The sequence below is a fragment of the Jaculus jaculus genome, chromosome 7 (genome assembly GCF_020740685.1).
Source record: "Jaculus jaculus isolate mJacJac1 chromosome 7, mJacJac1.mat.Y.cur, whole genome shotgun sequence".
Lineage (NCBI taxonomy): Eukaryota > Metazoa > Chordata > Mammalia > Rodentia > Dipodidae > Jaculus > Jaculus jaculus.
The window spans coordinates 64,977,755-64,994,923 of NC_059108.1; the positions used below are offsets into that span (position 1 = coordinate 64,977,755).

At 41.5% G+C, this 17,169-nt stretch overlaps 1 non-coding gene and 2 pseudogenes across 1 annotated transcript; 1 reads left to right on the forward strand and 2 right to left on the reverse strand.

Annotated features, from left to right (window-relative positions):
• Nucleotides 1-4,042: 4,042 nt before the first annotated feature.
• On the reverse strand, nt 4,043-4,146 carry LOC123462451. Its single transcript, XR_006638273.1, has one exon. It is a non-coding gene; the product is annotated as a U6 spliceosomal RNA (small nuclear RNA).
• Nucleotides 4,147-5,283: 1,137 nt separating this feature from the next.
• LOC101594262 lies at nt 5,284-5,511 on the forward strand (annotated as a pseudogene).
• An 8,238-nt stretch (nt 5,512-13,749) lies between these two features.
• Nucleotides 13,750-16,494, reverse strand: LOC101618221 (annotated as a pseudogene).
• Nucleotides 16,495-17,169: the final 675 nt, after the last annotated feature.

Genomic DNA, 17,169 nt, shown 5'->3' on the forward strand with positions numbered 1-17,169 from the left:
ATCCTCCTACTTCTGCCTCCTGAGTGCTGGGATGAAAGGCATGTGCCACCATGCCTGGCTTTTTTGTTTTGATTTTATTTATTTATTTATTTATTTATTTATTTATTTATTTATTTATTTATTTGAGAGTGACAGACAGAGAGAGAAAGAGGCAGATAGATAGATAGAGAATGGGCATACCAGGGCCTCTAGCCACTGCAAAGGAACTCCAGATGCGTGCGCCCCTTGTGCATCTGGCTAACATGGGTCCCGGGAAATTGAGCCTCGAACCGGGGTCCTTAGGCCTGACAGGCAAGCACTTAACCGCTAAGCTATCTCTCCAGCCCTTGTTTTGATTTTTATTTTTCAAGGTAGGGTCTTGATCTAGCCCAGGCTGACCTGGAATTCACTATGTAGTCTCATAGTGGCCTCAAAATCATAGCACTCCTCCTGCCTCTGCCTCCTGAGTGCTGGAATCAAAGGTGTATGCCACCATTCCTGGCTGCATGTCTATTTTCTTATGTGACTCTCTGTGTACTTGCCTGTGACACCCTTTGCACTCATCTGCAGTTGCTTAACACCAAGTAGGTAGCCAAAATTTAACTCTCTCTCTATCGTCTATCTATCTATCTATCTATCTATCTATCTATCTATCTATCTATCTATCTATCATCTATCTATCTATCTATCTATCTATCTATCTCTCTCTATCCATCCATCCATCCATCCATCCATCCATCCATCTATCATCTATCTATCTCTATAGAGATAGAGAGAATTGGCATGCTGGAGCTTCCAGCTCGTGCAATCAAACTCCAGACGCATGCACCACCTTGTGTGCATGTGCAACCTTGCACACTTGTGTCACCTTGTGCTTCTGGCTTACATGGGACCTGGAGAGTCAAACATGGGTCCTTAGAAATAGATAGATGATAGATAGAGAGATAGAGATAGATAGATGATAGATAGATAGATAGATAGATAGATAGATAGATAGATAGATAGAGATAGAGATAGAGATAGAGATAGAGATAGAGATAGAGATAGAGATAGAGATAGAGATATAGTCAATTGTAACTCTTTATGAGAGATTTTTAGGGATCTGGGAGGAGCTCTGTGGATCAGTATTTGTGCCAGCTCCTAGAATGAGCCAGGGATATGTCAACCATGTGGCTTGCCTTGGAAGCATTTGGGATCTTCCCTTCTGTTCTGATTCTCCTTTTGCAGACTGTACACTGGTTGGAGTCCAATGTCTATATTTTTCCTGATGAAGAAGATACATGAGTTGGACATGGCAGCACATGCCTTTAATACCAGCACTTGGGAAGAAGTAAGAGGATCCTGATGAGTTTGAGGCCACCCTGAGACTACATAGTGAATTCCAGATCACCCTGAGCTAGAGCAAGACCTGACCTCCAAGAATCAAGAAGAAAGGAGAAGAGGGCTGGAGAGATGGCTTGGCAGTTGAGTGCTTGCCTCTGAAGCCTAAGGACCCTGGTGGGAGGCTCGACTCCCCAGGACCCACGTTAGCCAGATGCACAAGGGGGTGCACGCATCTGGAGTTCATTTGCAGTGGCTGGAAACCCTGGCACGCCCATTCTTCTCTCTCTCTCTCTCTCTCTCTCTCTCCCCCCCCCACCCACGTCTTTCTCTCTCTGTCTGTTGCTCTCAAATAAATAAACAAACAAAATTTTTTTTAAAAAAAGAAAAAGGGAGAAGAGGAAGAAGGAGGTAGAGGATAAGAAAGAGGAGGAGAAGGAGAAATGTGACTTACTGGAGTTGTACGAACCTCTAGAAGGATCTTGTCATTTTCTGTGGCCTTTTTGACTTGGGAGCAGGAAACAATTGTCCTTTTAGCTCCACTGTCTCTACTTGGCTTTAACTCCTACATGTGGTTAGCACTCATCAGAAAAGTTACATCAGTCTTGAAGAAGAGTTTGGATACAGAGCAAATCTGATCACCATACTCTTGAGCAAAACAGGTCTAGTTAAAGAATGGTACAAAATTCAAAGATTCAAAGTCATTCTGTCTAACATTCAGGTCAAGTTGCCTGAGAACACTGTAAGCCATATCTATAACATAAAAAACAGGCATATCTTATTTCTTTAAATATCTAACAGCTGTAAGTATTGGCAAAATATGGTTAGGGCCCTGAAAACAATTTTTTTTTTTTTTTGATGTTTCAAGATAGGGTCTCACTCTAGTACAGGCTGACATGGAATTCACTATGTAGTCTCTGGGTGGCCTCAAATTCATGGTGATCCTCCTACCTCTGCCTCCCAAGTGCTGGGCTTAAAGGCATGTGCCACCATGCCTGGCTCCTGAAAACAATTTTTATCAACAAGGTGAAAATACCTGGCTATTGTCTTGTTAAAAAGCAACTTGTGAGCTAGAAAGATAGTTTAGTGGTTAAGGTGCTTGCCTGAAAAGTAAAATAACCCAGGTTTGATTCTCTAGAACCCACATAAAGCCACATGCACAAGGTGGTATATGCATCTGGAGTTTGTTTGAAGTGGCTGGAGGCCCTGGCATGCCCATTCTATCTGTCTCTCTCTCTCTTTTTCTCTCTCAAAAAATGCATTTAAAAAAAAATTTGGAGGGCTGGAGAGATGTCTTAGCAGTTATGGTGCTTGCCTGGGAAGCCTAAGGACCCATGTTTGACTCTCCAGATCCCACATAAGCCAGATGCACAAGGTGAGGCAAGTGCAAGGTTACATATGCCCACTAGGTGGTGCAAGCATTTGTAGTTCTATTACAGTGGTTTCTCTCCCTCTTTCTCTCTCTCTCTTTCTCTGTCTAAAAATCAGTTAAAATTTAAAAAAAAAAAAGCAACTCGGGGCTGGAGAGATGGCTTAGCAGTTAAGGTGCTTGCCTGTGAAGCCTAAGGACATGAGTTTGATTGCCCAGTACCCACATAAGCCAGGTACACAAGGTGGCACATGCATCTAGAGTTCATTTGTAGTGGCTGGAAGGTGTGGTGCACCCATTTTCTTTCTATCTATCTATTTATCTATCTATCTATCTATCTACCTACCTACCTACCTACCTACCTATCTATCATCTGCCCCTCTCTCAAATAAATAAATAAGAAAATGTTAAAAAGCAACTCAAGCAGAGTAGTCTTAACATATTTGTTTTAGGACTTCGTGAGAAATGTCCTCAAAGTTAACTTGGTAGCCTCAGGCATCAAGAGAGCTTCTGTTTTTATTGCCCAGAGACAGACTGGCCTCAAACTCTTGATGCTGGTGCCTCCAACTACTCAAGTGCTAGGTTTAAAGTTGTGTGCCACCACACCCGGCAGAATTCTGTCACTCCCAATAATCTTTTAAGCTGCTTGGAGGTCTTAGGGAAGGGAGAGGAGACAATGTGAGAGAGCAAGAGTGAGCAAGAGAGAAAGAAAATTGGTATGCCAGGGACTCCAGACACAGTAATTAAACTCCAGACCAGTGTGCCACCTTGTGCACATGTGCAAACTTGTGTGCTTGTGTCACCTTGTGCATCTGGCTTATGTGGGATCTGGAGAGTCAAACATGAGTCTTTAGGCTTTGCAGCCAAGTACCTTAACCACAAGCCATCTCTCCAGCCCCCTGATTCTTTTCTTATAAATTTAAAGAGTTGAAATCCACAGACCAGAGGGTAAAGTTTAGAGTGACTTTATTAGATTAAGAAAAGGAAAAAGAAGGGCTGAAGATGGCTTAGCGGTTAAACGCTTGCCTGTGAAGCCTAAGGACCCCGGTTCGAGGCTCAGTTCCCCAGGTCCCAAGTTAGCCAGATGCACAAGGGGGCGCACGCGTCTGGAGTTTGTTTACAGTGGCTGGAAGCCCTGGCGCGCCCATTCTCTCTCTCTCCCTCTATCTGTCTTTCTCCCTGTGTGTCTGTCGCTCTCAAATAAATAAATAATTAATTAATTTAAAAAAAAAGAAAGAAAAGGAAAAAGGAGAGATTATGAAGAGCTCCTGCCCATGAGAATTGAGGAAAGGGTAAAGCTTCAGAAAGTATTTTTTGGTTTTTTTGTTTGTTTGTTTGTTTTTCTTTTTTAACAGGTTTGTGGTTTTATTGCTGAAAAATATGGAACACTTCACAAATTTGTGTGTCATCCTTGCGCAGGGGCCATGCTAATCTCTGTATCATTCCAATTTTAGTATAGGTGCTGCGGGAGCGAGCACTGTTTGTTTTTCGAGGTAGGGTCTCACTCTGGTCCAGGCTGATCTAGAATTCACTATTAGTCTCAGGGTGTCCTTGAACTCACAGCAATCCTCCTATCTCTGCCTCCCAGGTGCTGGGATTAAAGGTATGTACCACCACGCCCAGCTGAAAATGGATATATTTTTATGTTTTATTGTGTCCTTATTTTGTTTAGACATCATGAAAATACTGGTTTAAGAGTGTGAATCTAACAACACTCCTTCCCATTCTATTTTATGTAATATTGTGTGGAACACTGTTATTAGTTCTTCTTCAAAAGTAGGGCATAATCCAGCAGCGGATTTGTTTAATCTTGGGCTTTTCTATATTAGTTACTTTTTGCAGCTAGAGCAAATACCTGACACAATCAATCTAAGAACTGGGGAAATGGCTCAGCAGTTAAAGGTGCTTGTTTGCAAAGCCTGTCAGCTTGGGTTCAATTACTGAAAACCCATGTATAGCAAGATGCACAAAGTGGTAAATGCATCTGGAGTTCATAGGCAAAATGCCCTGGTATACTCTTATTCTCTATCTCTATCTCTTTCTTTCTCTCTCTCATCCCAAATAAATGAATAAATAAATTTTAAATAAACTTAAGGACTGGGCTGGAGAAATGGCTCAATGGCACTTGCCTGCTAAGCCAAATGACCCATGTTCAATTCCCTTGTACTCATGTAAACCAAGATGCACAAAGTGGTGCCTGCATCTGGAGTTTATATACAGCAGCTTGACGCCCTGGTGCACCCATTCTCTGTGTCTATTTCTTTATTTCTCTCTCTCTCTTTCTGTCTCTCTCTTCCCTCTCTTTCTCTCTCTTCCCTCTCTTTCTCTCTCTGCTTGCAAATAAATAACTAAAGTATTTTTAAATTTTATTTTATTTATTATTTATTTATTTCATGGGGGAGAGAGAGAACGGGCATGCCAGGGCCTTCAGCCACTGCAAACAAACTCTATACACATGTGCCACCTTGTGCATCTGGCTTACATGGGTATTGGGGAATCAAACCTGGGTCCTTAAGCTTCACAGGCAAATGTATTAACCACTAAGCAATCTCTCCAACCCCAATGAACTAGTTTTTAAAAAAGAAACTTAAGGGGGAGACTGGTGTCCAGCAGCCATGTCTTCAGTATCCTTCACTGAGTGCAGTGATGTCACTTCAGGCCAGAGCATCCAGAGGTTCATGACGTCCATGGTCTGCTGAGGCCACTATGAGGAGGGCCAGGACAAGACCTTGCCTTTTTCAATGGAAAACAAGTGGCAGTTACTGGCCATGATGGCTGTTTTCTTTGGATCTGGGTTTGCAGCACCTTTCTTTATCATATGACACCGATCGCTTAAGACATAAGGATGTTTTAATTCATCCATTTAACAGAGATGAAGAATGTTTAAGAGGTACAACCTAAGAAATGGATTAGACTCTTAATCTCCTACAAGATATGCTTGTAAATAAACTAATGACATAAAAAAAAAAAAGAAAGAAACGTAAGGGCTGGAGTAGTGGCTCATTGGTTAAAAGTTCTTGATTGCAAAGCATGATGGCCCAGTGTCAATTCCTCAGTATCCACTAAAGCTAGATACACAAAATGTGCATGTGAAAGACCCCCAGAGGGAGACCTTCACTCAAGTCTCGAGATAGCATGCACCCAAAGACACACGGGAGACCAAACTTGCTGCAAAAGCATGAGGCTTTATTCGGGAAACCAGAGCTCTGGGGTCGACACTTGCCTCACGCAATTATGGCATGATCAGAGAGTGAACATCACCTCCCTGGCCAACATAAGGTGGACAATAGCAACAGGAGAGTGTGCCAAACACTGACAAGGGGAAACTGGCTATAACACTCATAAGCCCGCCCCCAACAATACACTGCCTCCAGGAGGCATTAATTCCCAAATCTCTATCAGCTGGGAATCTAGCATTCAGAACACCTGTTTATGGGGACACCTGAATCAAACCACCACATTCCTTCCCTGGCACCCACGAACTGATATCCATACATAATGTAAAATACAGTGCATTCAGTCCAACTTTAAAAGTCCCCATAGCCGGGCGTGGTGGCTCATGCCTTTAATCCCAGCACTTGGGAGGCAGAGGTAGGAAGATTGCAGTGAGTTCGAGGCCACCCTGAGACTCCATAGTGAATTCCAGGTCAGCCTGGGCTGGAGTAAGAGCCTACCTCGAAAAACCAAAAAAATAAAATAAAAAATAAAAATAAAAGTCCCCATAGTTTTTGTCAGTCCCAATTATGTTTATGCATCCCCATAGTCCAAGGTATTATATCTAAGTCATAATACCAAATAAAATAACCTCAAAAACCCCATAATGGCACAGAATAAATACCATGCTGCAAAAGATGGCATTGGGCATAGCAAAGAAATATTAGACCCATACAAGATTTAAAACAACCAGGTCAGGGCTGGAGAGATGGCTAAGTGGTTAAGTGCTTGCCTGCAAAGCCTAAGGACCCTGGTTCGAGGCTCAATTCTCCAGGACCCATGTTAGCCAGATGCACAAGGTGGCACACATGTCAGGAGCTCGTTTGCAATGGCTGGAAGCCCTGACGTGCCCATTCTCTCTCTGCCTCTGCCTCCTTCTCTCTGTGTCTCTTGCTCTCAAATAAATAAGTAAAAATTAAAAAAATTTAAAAACTAAAAAAAAAAAACAGAACCGCGGCGGTGGCACACCAGAAAGCCACCAGGCTCGGCTCGAGCTGCAGAAAAATCCAGGTGCGGGGAGCTTCCACTCACACCGGCGCTCTCCACAACTTAGAAAACATGAAGGGAGAGCGGCAGTGAGCAACGGAGGAGCAGACCACAAGGTAGAAGAACACACGGAACAGCGAGAGAACCAGAGCAGCTGTGGCTCCCTCCCCTACCCCACCGCCTGAGCCCAGCTCCAGCTAACAGAGCAGCATCCCGGGACTGGCCACACCAACTTGAGTGGACAGCAGGACCCAAGCAGGAGCAGAGTTCGCAACATCAGCAGCTCCGGCACCAGTAACAGCGGCCCCATCAGTAGCAGATCCAGTAGCAGCAGACCCAGGAGCGGCAGCATTGGCAGATCCCGCCGCAGCGGCTTCAGTGGCAGCAGCGCCAGTGGACCCAGCAGCAGCAGCTTCAGCAGCAGTGGTGGCTCTAGCAGTGGCAGCTACAGCAGCAGTAGCAGCAGCAGAGGCAGCAGCAGTGGTGGGCCCAGCAACAGCAGCTTCAGCAGCAGTGGCTACAGACACAGCAGAGACAGCTTTAGCAGCAGCAGTTCCAGCAGCAGGGGTGCTGATCTGCAGGGCCACACTTACCAGGCTCGGTTTGCCCCACAGGAAAAGCCAGTGCCCAGCTCCAGAAATCAGAACAGCAGCCTGAAGACCCAGGCAGCAGCTTGACTGACACCAAACTCATCCAAGGTAACTGGGATTGTACCAGGGAAGGGTCTCACTTGGTCACAAGGTGTGACTTGCATCCCTCAACAGACCAGAAATCTTAACTTCTTTGTTGACAGAGGATCTGGTCGTTATAATTACTCGTGCATACATACTTGGGGCTGTTTTTGATTGAATGTGTACACTGTTTGGTTAAATTTTAGAAACTGCCTATATTTTATTCCACTCAGCCTGCTTGAATACTCCCATACCAGGCAAACTCAACCCCTAGGAACACCTTTGTACATACTCTGAGAATCTTAAGAGCCACACCTAACAACTTAAGCTCCTACCCTGAAAATATATAACATCAAATCAATTGATACAGCTAAGAATACCCAGCTAGCTAGAAAATCCAAGCTTTAACTTAATCCAAGATGCAAAAATATATACATTATAACACAAGAAACACTAAAAAGCAAGACGATATAAATCCACCTAAAAGTATTAATGCATCAGAAATGTCCTCCAGTGAGAATGAGTAAGAGGAAATGCCTGAGAAAAATTTCAAAAGAATGATTGTAAATGTGTTCAAAGAGGTCAAAAAACAAATCAAAAGAATCAAAGAAGAAATCAAACAGGAAATCAAAGGAATCAAAGAAGACATAGGACACCAATTTAATGAAATAAAGAAGGGAATACAAGACATAAATGAGGAAATAGAAATAATAAAGAAAAACCAGTCAGAATCACTAGCAATGAAGAACACAGTTAATGAAATAAAAAAAATAAGCAATACTCAAATACTAGTTAACACAAGGGAGCACAGGTAGAACTGGAAGCACAAAAAAAAATGGCAAACATAAATCCACACCTTTCAATAATATCTCTTAATATCAATGGCCTCAATGCCCCAACAAAAAGACATAGGTTTGCAGACTGAGTTAAAAAGCAGGATCCTACAATTTGTTGTCTCCAAGAAACTCACCTTTCTACAAAGGATAGACATTATCTTAGGGTGAAAGGTTGGAAAATGGTGTTTCAGGCAAATGGGCCTAGAAAACAAGCAGGGGTTGCTATCCTAATAGCTGACAAGGTAGACTTCAGTCCAATGTTAGTCAAGAAAGATAAGGAAGGTAACTTTATATTGATTAAGGGCACACTCCAACAAGAGGACATTACAATCCTAAACATATATGCACCTAACATAGGGGCTCCCAAATTCATCAAACAAACACTATTAGAACTAAGGTCACAGATAACACCAACCACAGTGGTGGTGGGTGACTTTAACACACCACTATCATCAATTGACAGGTCATCCTGGGAAAAAATAAACAGAGAGGCGTCTAGACTAAATGAGGTCATAGAAGGAATGGACATAACAGATATATACAGGACATTTCATCCAAAGGCTGCAGAATATACATTGTTTTCAGCAGCACATGGAACATTCTCTAAAATAGACCATATATTAGGACACAAAGCAAATCTTAACAAATTCAGGAAAATTGAAATAATTCCTTGCATTCTATCTGACCACAATGGAATTAAACTACAAATCAGTAGCAAGAATGGCTATAGAGCATACACAAAATCATGGAAACTAAACAATACACTACTAAATGATGAATGGGTCAATGAAGAAATCAAGAAGGAAATCAAAACATTTATAGAGTCAAATGTTAATGAGAACACAACATACCAAAATCTCTGAAACACAATGAAGGCAGTTCTAAGAGGTAAATTTATAGCCTTAAGTGCCTATATTAAGAAATTAGAAAGGTCACAAGTAAACGACCTAATGCTTCGCCTTAAATCCTTGGAAAAAGAAGAACAAGGCAAACCAAAAAGCAGTAGATGGGAAGAAATAATAAAGATTAGGGCAGAAATTCATGAAATAGAAACAAAAAGAACAATCCAAAGAATTAATGAAACAAAGAGTTGTTTCTTTGAAAGGATAAACAAGATTGATAAACTGTTAGCAAATCTGACCAAAAGAAAGAGAGAAGAGACACAAATTAATAAAATCAGAGATGAACAAGGTAACATCACAACAGATTCCAGAGAAATTCAAAAAATCATAGGGACATACTATAAAGGCATATAATCCACAACATATGAAAATCTGAAAGAAATGGATGCTTTCCTTGATTTATATGACCTACCTAAATTAAATCAAAATGAGATTCATCACTTAAATAGACCTATAACAAACATGGAGATCCGAACAGTTATCAATAATCTCCCAACTAAAAAAAGCCCAGGCCCAGATGGATTCAGTGCTGAATTTTACCAGACCTTTAAGGAAGAGCTAACACCATTGTTTCTTAAGCTTTTCCAGGAAATAGAAAAAGAAGGAATTCTATCAAACTCCTTCTATGAGGCCAGCATCACCCTGATACCAAAACCAGGCAAAGATAGAACAAAAAAAGAAAATTACAGACCAATCTCCCTCATGAACATAGATGCAAAAATTCTCAACAAAATATTGGCAAACAGAATACAAAAGTATAACAAAAAGATCATTCACCCTGACCAGGTAGGCTTTATCTCAGAGTTGCAGGGATGATTCAACATATGCAAATCTATAAATGTAATACATTATATATTGGTTGAAGGACAAAAATCACATGATCATCTCATTAGATGCAGAGAAAGCATTTGACAAAATCCAACATCCATTCATGATAAAAGTCCTACAGAGACTGGGAATAGAAGGAACATATCTCAATATTATAAAGGCTATTTATGACAAGCCTACAGCCAACATATTACTAAATGGGGAAAAACTGGAAGCTTTTCCACTAAAATCAGGAACAAAACAAGGGTGTCCACTGTCCCCACTTTTATTTAATATAGTTTTGGAAGTCTAGCCATAGCAATAAGGCAAGACACACACATAAAAGGGATACAAATTGGAAAGGAAGAGATCAAGTTATCATTATTTGCAGATGACATGATTCTATACATAAAGGACCCTAAAGACTCTACTAGCAAACTGTTAGAAGAGCTGATCAAAACTGACAGCCATGTAGCAGGATACAAAATAAATACACAGAAATCATTAGCCTTCATATATGCTAACCACAAACACACAGAGGATGAAATCAGAGAATCACTCCCATTCACAATTGCATCAATAAAAAAAGAAATTACCTTGGAATAAACTAATGAAAAGAAGTAAAGAATCTCTACAATGAGAACTGTAAAACACTCAAGAGAGAAATTGCAGAGGACACTAGAAGTGGAGAAACATCCCTTGTTCCTGGACTGAAAGAATCAATATTGTTAAAATGGCAATCTTACCTAAAGCAATCTACACATTTAATGCAATCCCTATCAAAATTCCAAAGGCATTCTTCATGGTAATAGAAAAAACAATCCAAAAATTCATTTGGAATCACAAAAAAAACCTCAAATATCTGAAATAATAATGAGAAACAACAATAAGGCTGGTGGTATCACCATACCTGATTTTAACCTATACTGCAGAGCCATAGTAACAAAAACAGTGTGGTACTGGCACAAAAACAGACATGTAGATCAGTGGAACAGAATAGAGCACCCAGATGTAAGCCCAAGTCGCTGTAGCCACCTGATCTTCGATAAAAATGCCAAAAATAATCATTGGAAAAAAGACAGCCTCTTCAGCAAATGGTTTTGGGAAAACTGGATATATATCTGCAGAAGGATGAAAATAGATTCTTCTCTCTCGCCATGCACAAGAATTAAGTCCAAATGGATTAAAGACTTTAACATCAGACCTGAAACTCTGAAACTGCTAGAGGAAAAAGTAGGGGAAACCCTTCAACATATTGGTCCTGGCAAAGACTTTCTGAATACAACCCCAATTGCTCAGGCAATAAAACCACAGATTAATCACTGGGATCTCATGAAATTACAAAGATTTTGCACCGCAAAGGACACAGTGAAAAAAGCAAAGAGGCAACCTACAGAATGGGAAAAAATCTTTGCCAGCTATATATCTGATAGAGGATTAATATCTAGGATATACAAAGAACTCAAAAAGCTAAATTATAAGGAATCAAACAAACCAATCAAAAAAGGGGCTATGGAGCTAAATAGAGCATTCTCAAAGGAAGAAATACGAATGGCATATAAGCATCTAATAAAATGTTGTATGTCACTAGTCATCAGGGAAATGCAGATTAAAACTACATTGAGATTCCATCTCACTCCTGTCAGATTGGCCACCATCATGAAAACAAATGATCATAAATGTTGATGGGGATGTGGGAAAAGAGGAACCCTTCTACACTGCTGGTGGGAATGCAATCTGGTCCAGCCATTGTGGAAAACAGTGTGGAGGTTCCTAAAACAGCTAAAGATTGGTCTACCATATGAACCAGCTATAGCACTCCTAGGCATATATCTGTAGGACTCATCTCATTTCCTTAGAAGTACGTGTTCAACCATGTTTATTGCTGCTCAATTTATAATAGCTGGGAAATGGAGCCAGCCTAGATGTCCCTCAACTGATGAGTGGATAATGAAGATGTGGCACATTCATACAATGGAGTTCTACTCAGCGGTAAAGAAAAATGAAGTTATGAAATTTGCAGAAAAATGGATGGACCTGGAAAGTATTATACTAAGTGAGGTAACCCAGGCCCAAAAAGCCAAGCTCCACATGTTCTCTCTCATATGTGGATCCTAGCTACAGATGATTGGGCTTCTGCATGAGAATGAAAATACTTAGTAGCAGAGGCCAGTAAATTAAAAAGGAGACATAAAGGGAAGAGAAAGGAAGGGATTAGGGTACTTAATAGGTTGATATTGTATATATGTAAGTACAATGATTGAGATGGGAGGTAATATGATGGAGAATGGAATTTCAAAGGAGAAAGTGTCCGGGGGGAGGAAGGGAATTATAATGGGATATTTTTTATAATCATGGAAAATGTTAATAAAAAACTAAATATTAAAAAAAATAAAAAGTAAATAAATAAAAATTCATAATTATACCTTAACAAAAAGAAAAACCAAAAAAGTAAAAAAACAAAACAAAAAAAAAAAAACAACCAGGGCAAATATCAAACTCTGTAGCTCCAAGGCCAACAACTGTAGCCAGTGACAAATCTCCAAATCAGATAATTCTAACCAGCAAAAAGTCTCTGGCATGCCAATTCTGCCCCTCCAGTTAGACTACTCACAGTCCTGAAAAACTTCATCGGGGTAGGCAGCTTTCCTTAGCAGCCATCTCATGTTCTGGCATCTCCACTGGGTCTCCACTGCAATCCACGGTTCATCCTCATGCCGGCACCCAGCAAACCTGCTTCACATTGCCCATGGCCAATTACAAAACACAAGACCATGTTGCAAATTCAATGACCCTTTCTTTCCTGCATGTCTTATACAGCACAATACCAGGTAGGGTGCCAATTTGTTAATCCAGGGGGGAATAAAGCAGACTTTGAATAACGGGACTCCTTGAGCACTTAGGCCCCTTCAAAAGAGTCTACATTCTTCCTGTTGCCCCAGTACAGGTCAGCTGGCAACAGTTCACCCAAAGATATTTCTTTCTGTGCCATATCCCTCTGCTCACACCAGTTCATTTCTATGCAAAGCAACCCTGCACAATTTCTCAGGCATAACAGCAAACTTCTCAGACAAACTGCTAGCTCAGTCTAAGCAAAGCTCCACAGTTCTTACTGAATTCAGGTCTTTCAACTGTGGCCAGAATTGTCCATCAAGCTGTACTTTGCAAGGTGTCTCTTAGTAGGCCTTTGGTTTTGTAGTTTGCATGTTCATTGAATCCCCTGTTGTACAAAAATATTCCATGTGAATTTTGTTTGTATTTGTATAATAATCAGTTGAATTTTAGGATTGTTCTTTATTTTTCTCCATTACTAAAATCACTCTACTACTCTTCACATCCATAACTTATTTACTTTCCCTCCCTTTCACAAACTATTTTCCACATTTCTCCTTATCCTCTCCTCCCTACTCTCCATAACTACAGCCTTAACCCCAACTTCATTCTCTCAGATTTTTATGCCATCTCGGTCTTTTACAAAGTTAACATTAGCCATCATAATAATTCACCCTACATTGTTCCCACTTCTAAGAAACCCAAACTCTAAAATACTTCTGCTAGCCTTATTCTTTTTTTTTTTTTTTTTTTTTTTTAGGTTTTGAAATCTTGTTTTTCAAAACTACAACATCTGCAATAAAAGCTATCATTCTTCTAGGAAGCAACCAGCGTCAGCTCTGAGAAATGACGTCCAGATTGGCAATGTGCCTCATGGTTGGCCTTCCGTGAGGACAGTTCCAGGGGTGTTCCATCTCACCCATGTGGGTGACCAGTTTCTTCATCTCACTTGTGTTAAGAGCGGTTCATCACAGACTTCCGACAGGCGTGGGAGGCAAACATCTGCCTGACTCTGGAAGGCCGGCACATAACTCCAGGGCTGTCACTTAGTATAAAGATCAGCTCATCTATATCTTGGGGCTCAAAGGTCCAGTTTTTACTACTTGGCAAAGAAATCAATTTAGCCCTTTTGGTTACTGGAGTGTCTTCATCAATGACAAAATCAAAGCCAGTCTTTCTGAATATCTTCAGATTTTCTATCAGGATGGCTTCATTAACAGCAGTTAAGTTGAGCGCCTGAGGTGTGATGAGCCTCTGCGCCTGCAGCACAGTGTGCTGCTGGAGCATCTCAAAGTTGTACTTCTAGTCGGCGGCGTGCTAGTCCACGAGAAAGAGGTCCTCCTTCAGCTTGGTTATGGTAAAGCCCAGGTTAAATTGACCAAGGATCTCCATTTCAGCAAACATCGCTTTACTTATCTCCTTTCTCAGTTCATCCTCTGCTGCTTGATTTTCTCCAGGGCAGATCTTAGCCCGAAATTTCCTGTAATTGTTTATTTTCTCTTTGCTGCTTTTGGTGATGTAACCTCTTTATTCGTTAAGCTAAAGAACTCATTGAAAAGTCAAGGGGCACTATTTTTTTACTGATTTTCACAGCCACATCAACTTGAGCCACAGACGTGTTCTTAGTATTACCCAACTTTTGAGGAATGTCAGGACTCGGAGGTATTTCTTCCTTTTTAAAACGCTTGGTGTTTGAGGATGAGAGATTGGTTGATAGAAACAACACTCTACATTTGTACTGGCTGTCACCTTGGTTTAAGTGCCATTGTGCATCTGTTTCAGGTAACGTCTCACCACAGTCCACGTTTTCTTGGGAAGCTCTGTCTTCTAGGGAGCTAAGTGCACAGTCGCTGCTGAGGCAACTGCCTACTTCCGAGGTGCTGAACCCTTCCTCAGCGCCAGCTGAAGAGCTGCTCAACCGAGTCTCTCTCCATTTTCACTGTATCCACACAGTCACCAGGGCCTTCCATAGGACTCACTACTAGTTCATCCTGAGGGCCCTTCAGGCCTCCACCAGAGATGGGACCTGAGGCACAAGAGGATGGTACATTCCTCTTCTGTCTTGGAGAATTCTGTCTCAGCTTAGGCGTCTCTTGGCCCAAAGACTTGGTCTCCGTGGTGTGACGAAGAGAAAAGGCCTCTCTCAGCCTAGAAATCGACGCTATCCTTTTTTCTTCTGCTGGAATCTTCACCAAAGGTGGATTATCCTGCTTTTCTAGCAGAGGCGTTTCCACATCTGGCATGTGCATCTTTATTAAATTACCTTCAATATCCAACAGTAGCTGCTGGCTGACATTAAGTTTGTTTGCATCACTGTCAAGCATGCCTATCAAAGAGGTCTTTAAAACTGCCAACAACAGCTTTTCCTCTTGTACTAAAATTTGCCTTTTATCTGGAGTCACATTAATTTCCGAATCAACAGAAATGTTAAGAACAACAAAGGGATACTGATGCCGATTATACATGTGATAGACCTCATTTACAAGCCTAGACACCTTTGCTGGGTCAAAAGGCCGCTGATTGATGAAGAAAAATTGTCTGTCTGTGGAGCTCCTTCCAACGCTTTGTGTGCAGCGTGAAATGAAGCCTGAAATGTGAAATAAGTCATGCAGTGACTCCGAGCAGCTCAAGCCATACTCTTCACAAACAGAGCCCCTAGGGGCCATCTGGACAAAAGGAATGAGGCTTTGCAACTGCTTCTGTCCAAACACACAGCCAATATTTTCCTTTATGCTGGAGTTTCCACTTGTGCACACAACAGGTTGTCGTTTTCCTTGTGCAAGCTGATTGGTACAATTTACACGGATGCCTGTTGAAATGATACAGTATGCCTGTAAGACTTGAACCATTTTGGCATACTCCTTTTTAATGTTTCTTTGAAACTCCTTGTGGCGCACAGGCAGGGTATAGAATAAGTGCTGCACGCTGACTGTCGTCCTGTGGGGTCATGGATAGGAGATCTTCTGGATGATTTTCCCATTGTGATCAAACACCAGTCTAGTCCCAACTTTTGCAAATGTGTGGCAGGTAGAAATAGTTACATCACATTTATTTCATGTCAGTCATTCATGTCTCACATTCCAGAAGCACTCCTCCTTAGACTGGCAGGAAGATAATACAGACAAAAGCTGAGCTGTTGCAATAGCAAAGCAAGCAATGGTTCCAATCATACTTTTCAATTTTCAGAAGGCTTTGGAGAAACTGTCAAGTTGATGAGTATAATATATCACCTCAGTGCACAAAGTGAGCTCAGAGCTTCCCCTCGAAAGCCAAAAGTTTCAACCTGAGTGATGTCCACAAACTCTTGAATCTTAGAGGTGTGATGTTTCAGAGCCAGGCCTTTGAAGTTTCCTTCTTCTATCCCACATCCATTGTCTGAAACTTCAATTAGATCCACACCATAGTCTTTGAGCCTCAGATCAATACTAGTGGCACTGGCATCCACACTATTTTGTACCAACTCCTTCATGGCAGTGCTTAGACAGAGTACCATCTGCCCAGAGCAAATCTGATAGACTGACTCCCCATCAATAGGTCTGATGGCCTTAGCAAGTTCTCGAGCCCTCAGCCCGCTCCATGGCCTCCAAACGCAACCCACTAGTCTTGTTCTTTTCCCAACAGCAATTCTTAAAATGAAAAGGAATATAGGGGCTGAAGAGATGGCTCAGCTTACCTGCAAAGTTGTTTGTGCCACTTTTTGCATCAGGCTTTATGTGGATAGCTGGAAAACTGAACCTAGTCCAGTAGACTTTGCAAGCAAATGCCTTTAACCACTGAATTACAAAATGTCCTAATTTTGAGTGAGGCCCAGAACATTAACAGCACAAGCTGTTTTGCCACTTGGGCAATAAGATCTAGCAGACCCAATGGTACTTCAGGTGTCAGTGGCAGATGGGGATGCTGTTTGGAGACTTTGGGAAGTCTCCATTGGTGAATCACAGAGGAGGTCCTTGGGATTTTAGTTAGGTACTGCCATCATCTACAGACAAGTATTCTCCCTTGAGACACCTCTTGACCTATTGAGCCTTAGTGTAAATTGAACTTTTTTTAAAATTTTGTTTGTTTGTTTGTTTGTTTTGAGAATGACAGAGAGAGAGAGAGGCAGATAAAGAAAGAATGAGTGTGATAGGGCCTCCAGCCACTGCAAATGAACTCCAGATTATGTGCCCCCTTGTGCATCTGGCTCACATGGGGCCTGGGGAATCAAGCCTCAAACTGGGGTCCTTAGGCTTCACAGGCAAGCACTTAACCAC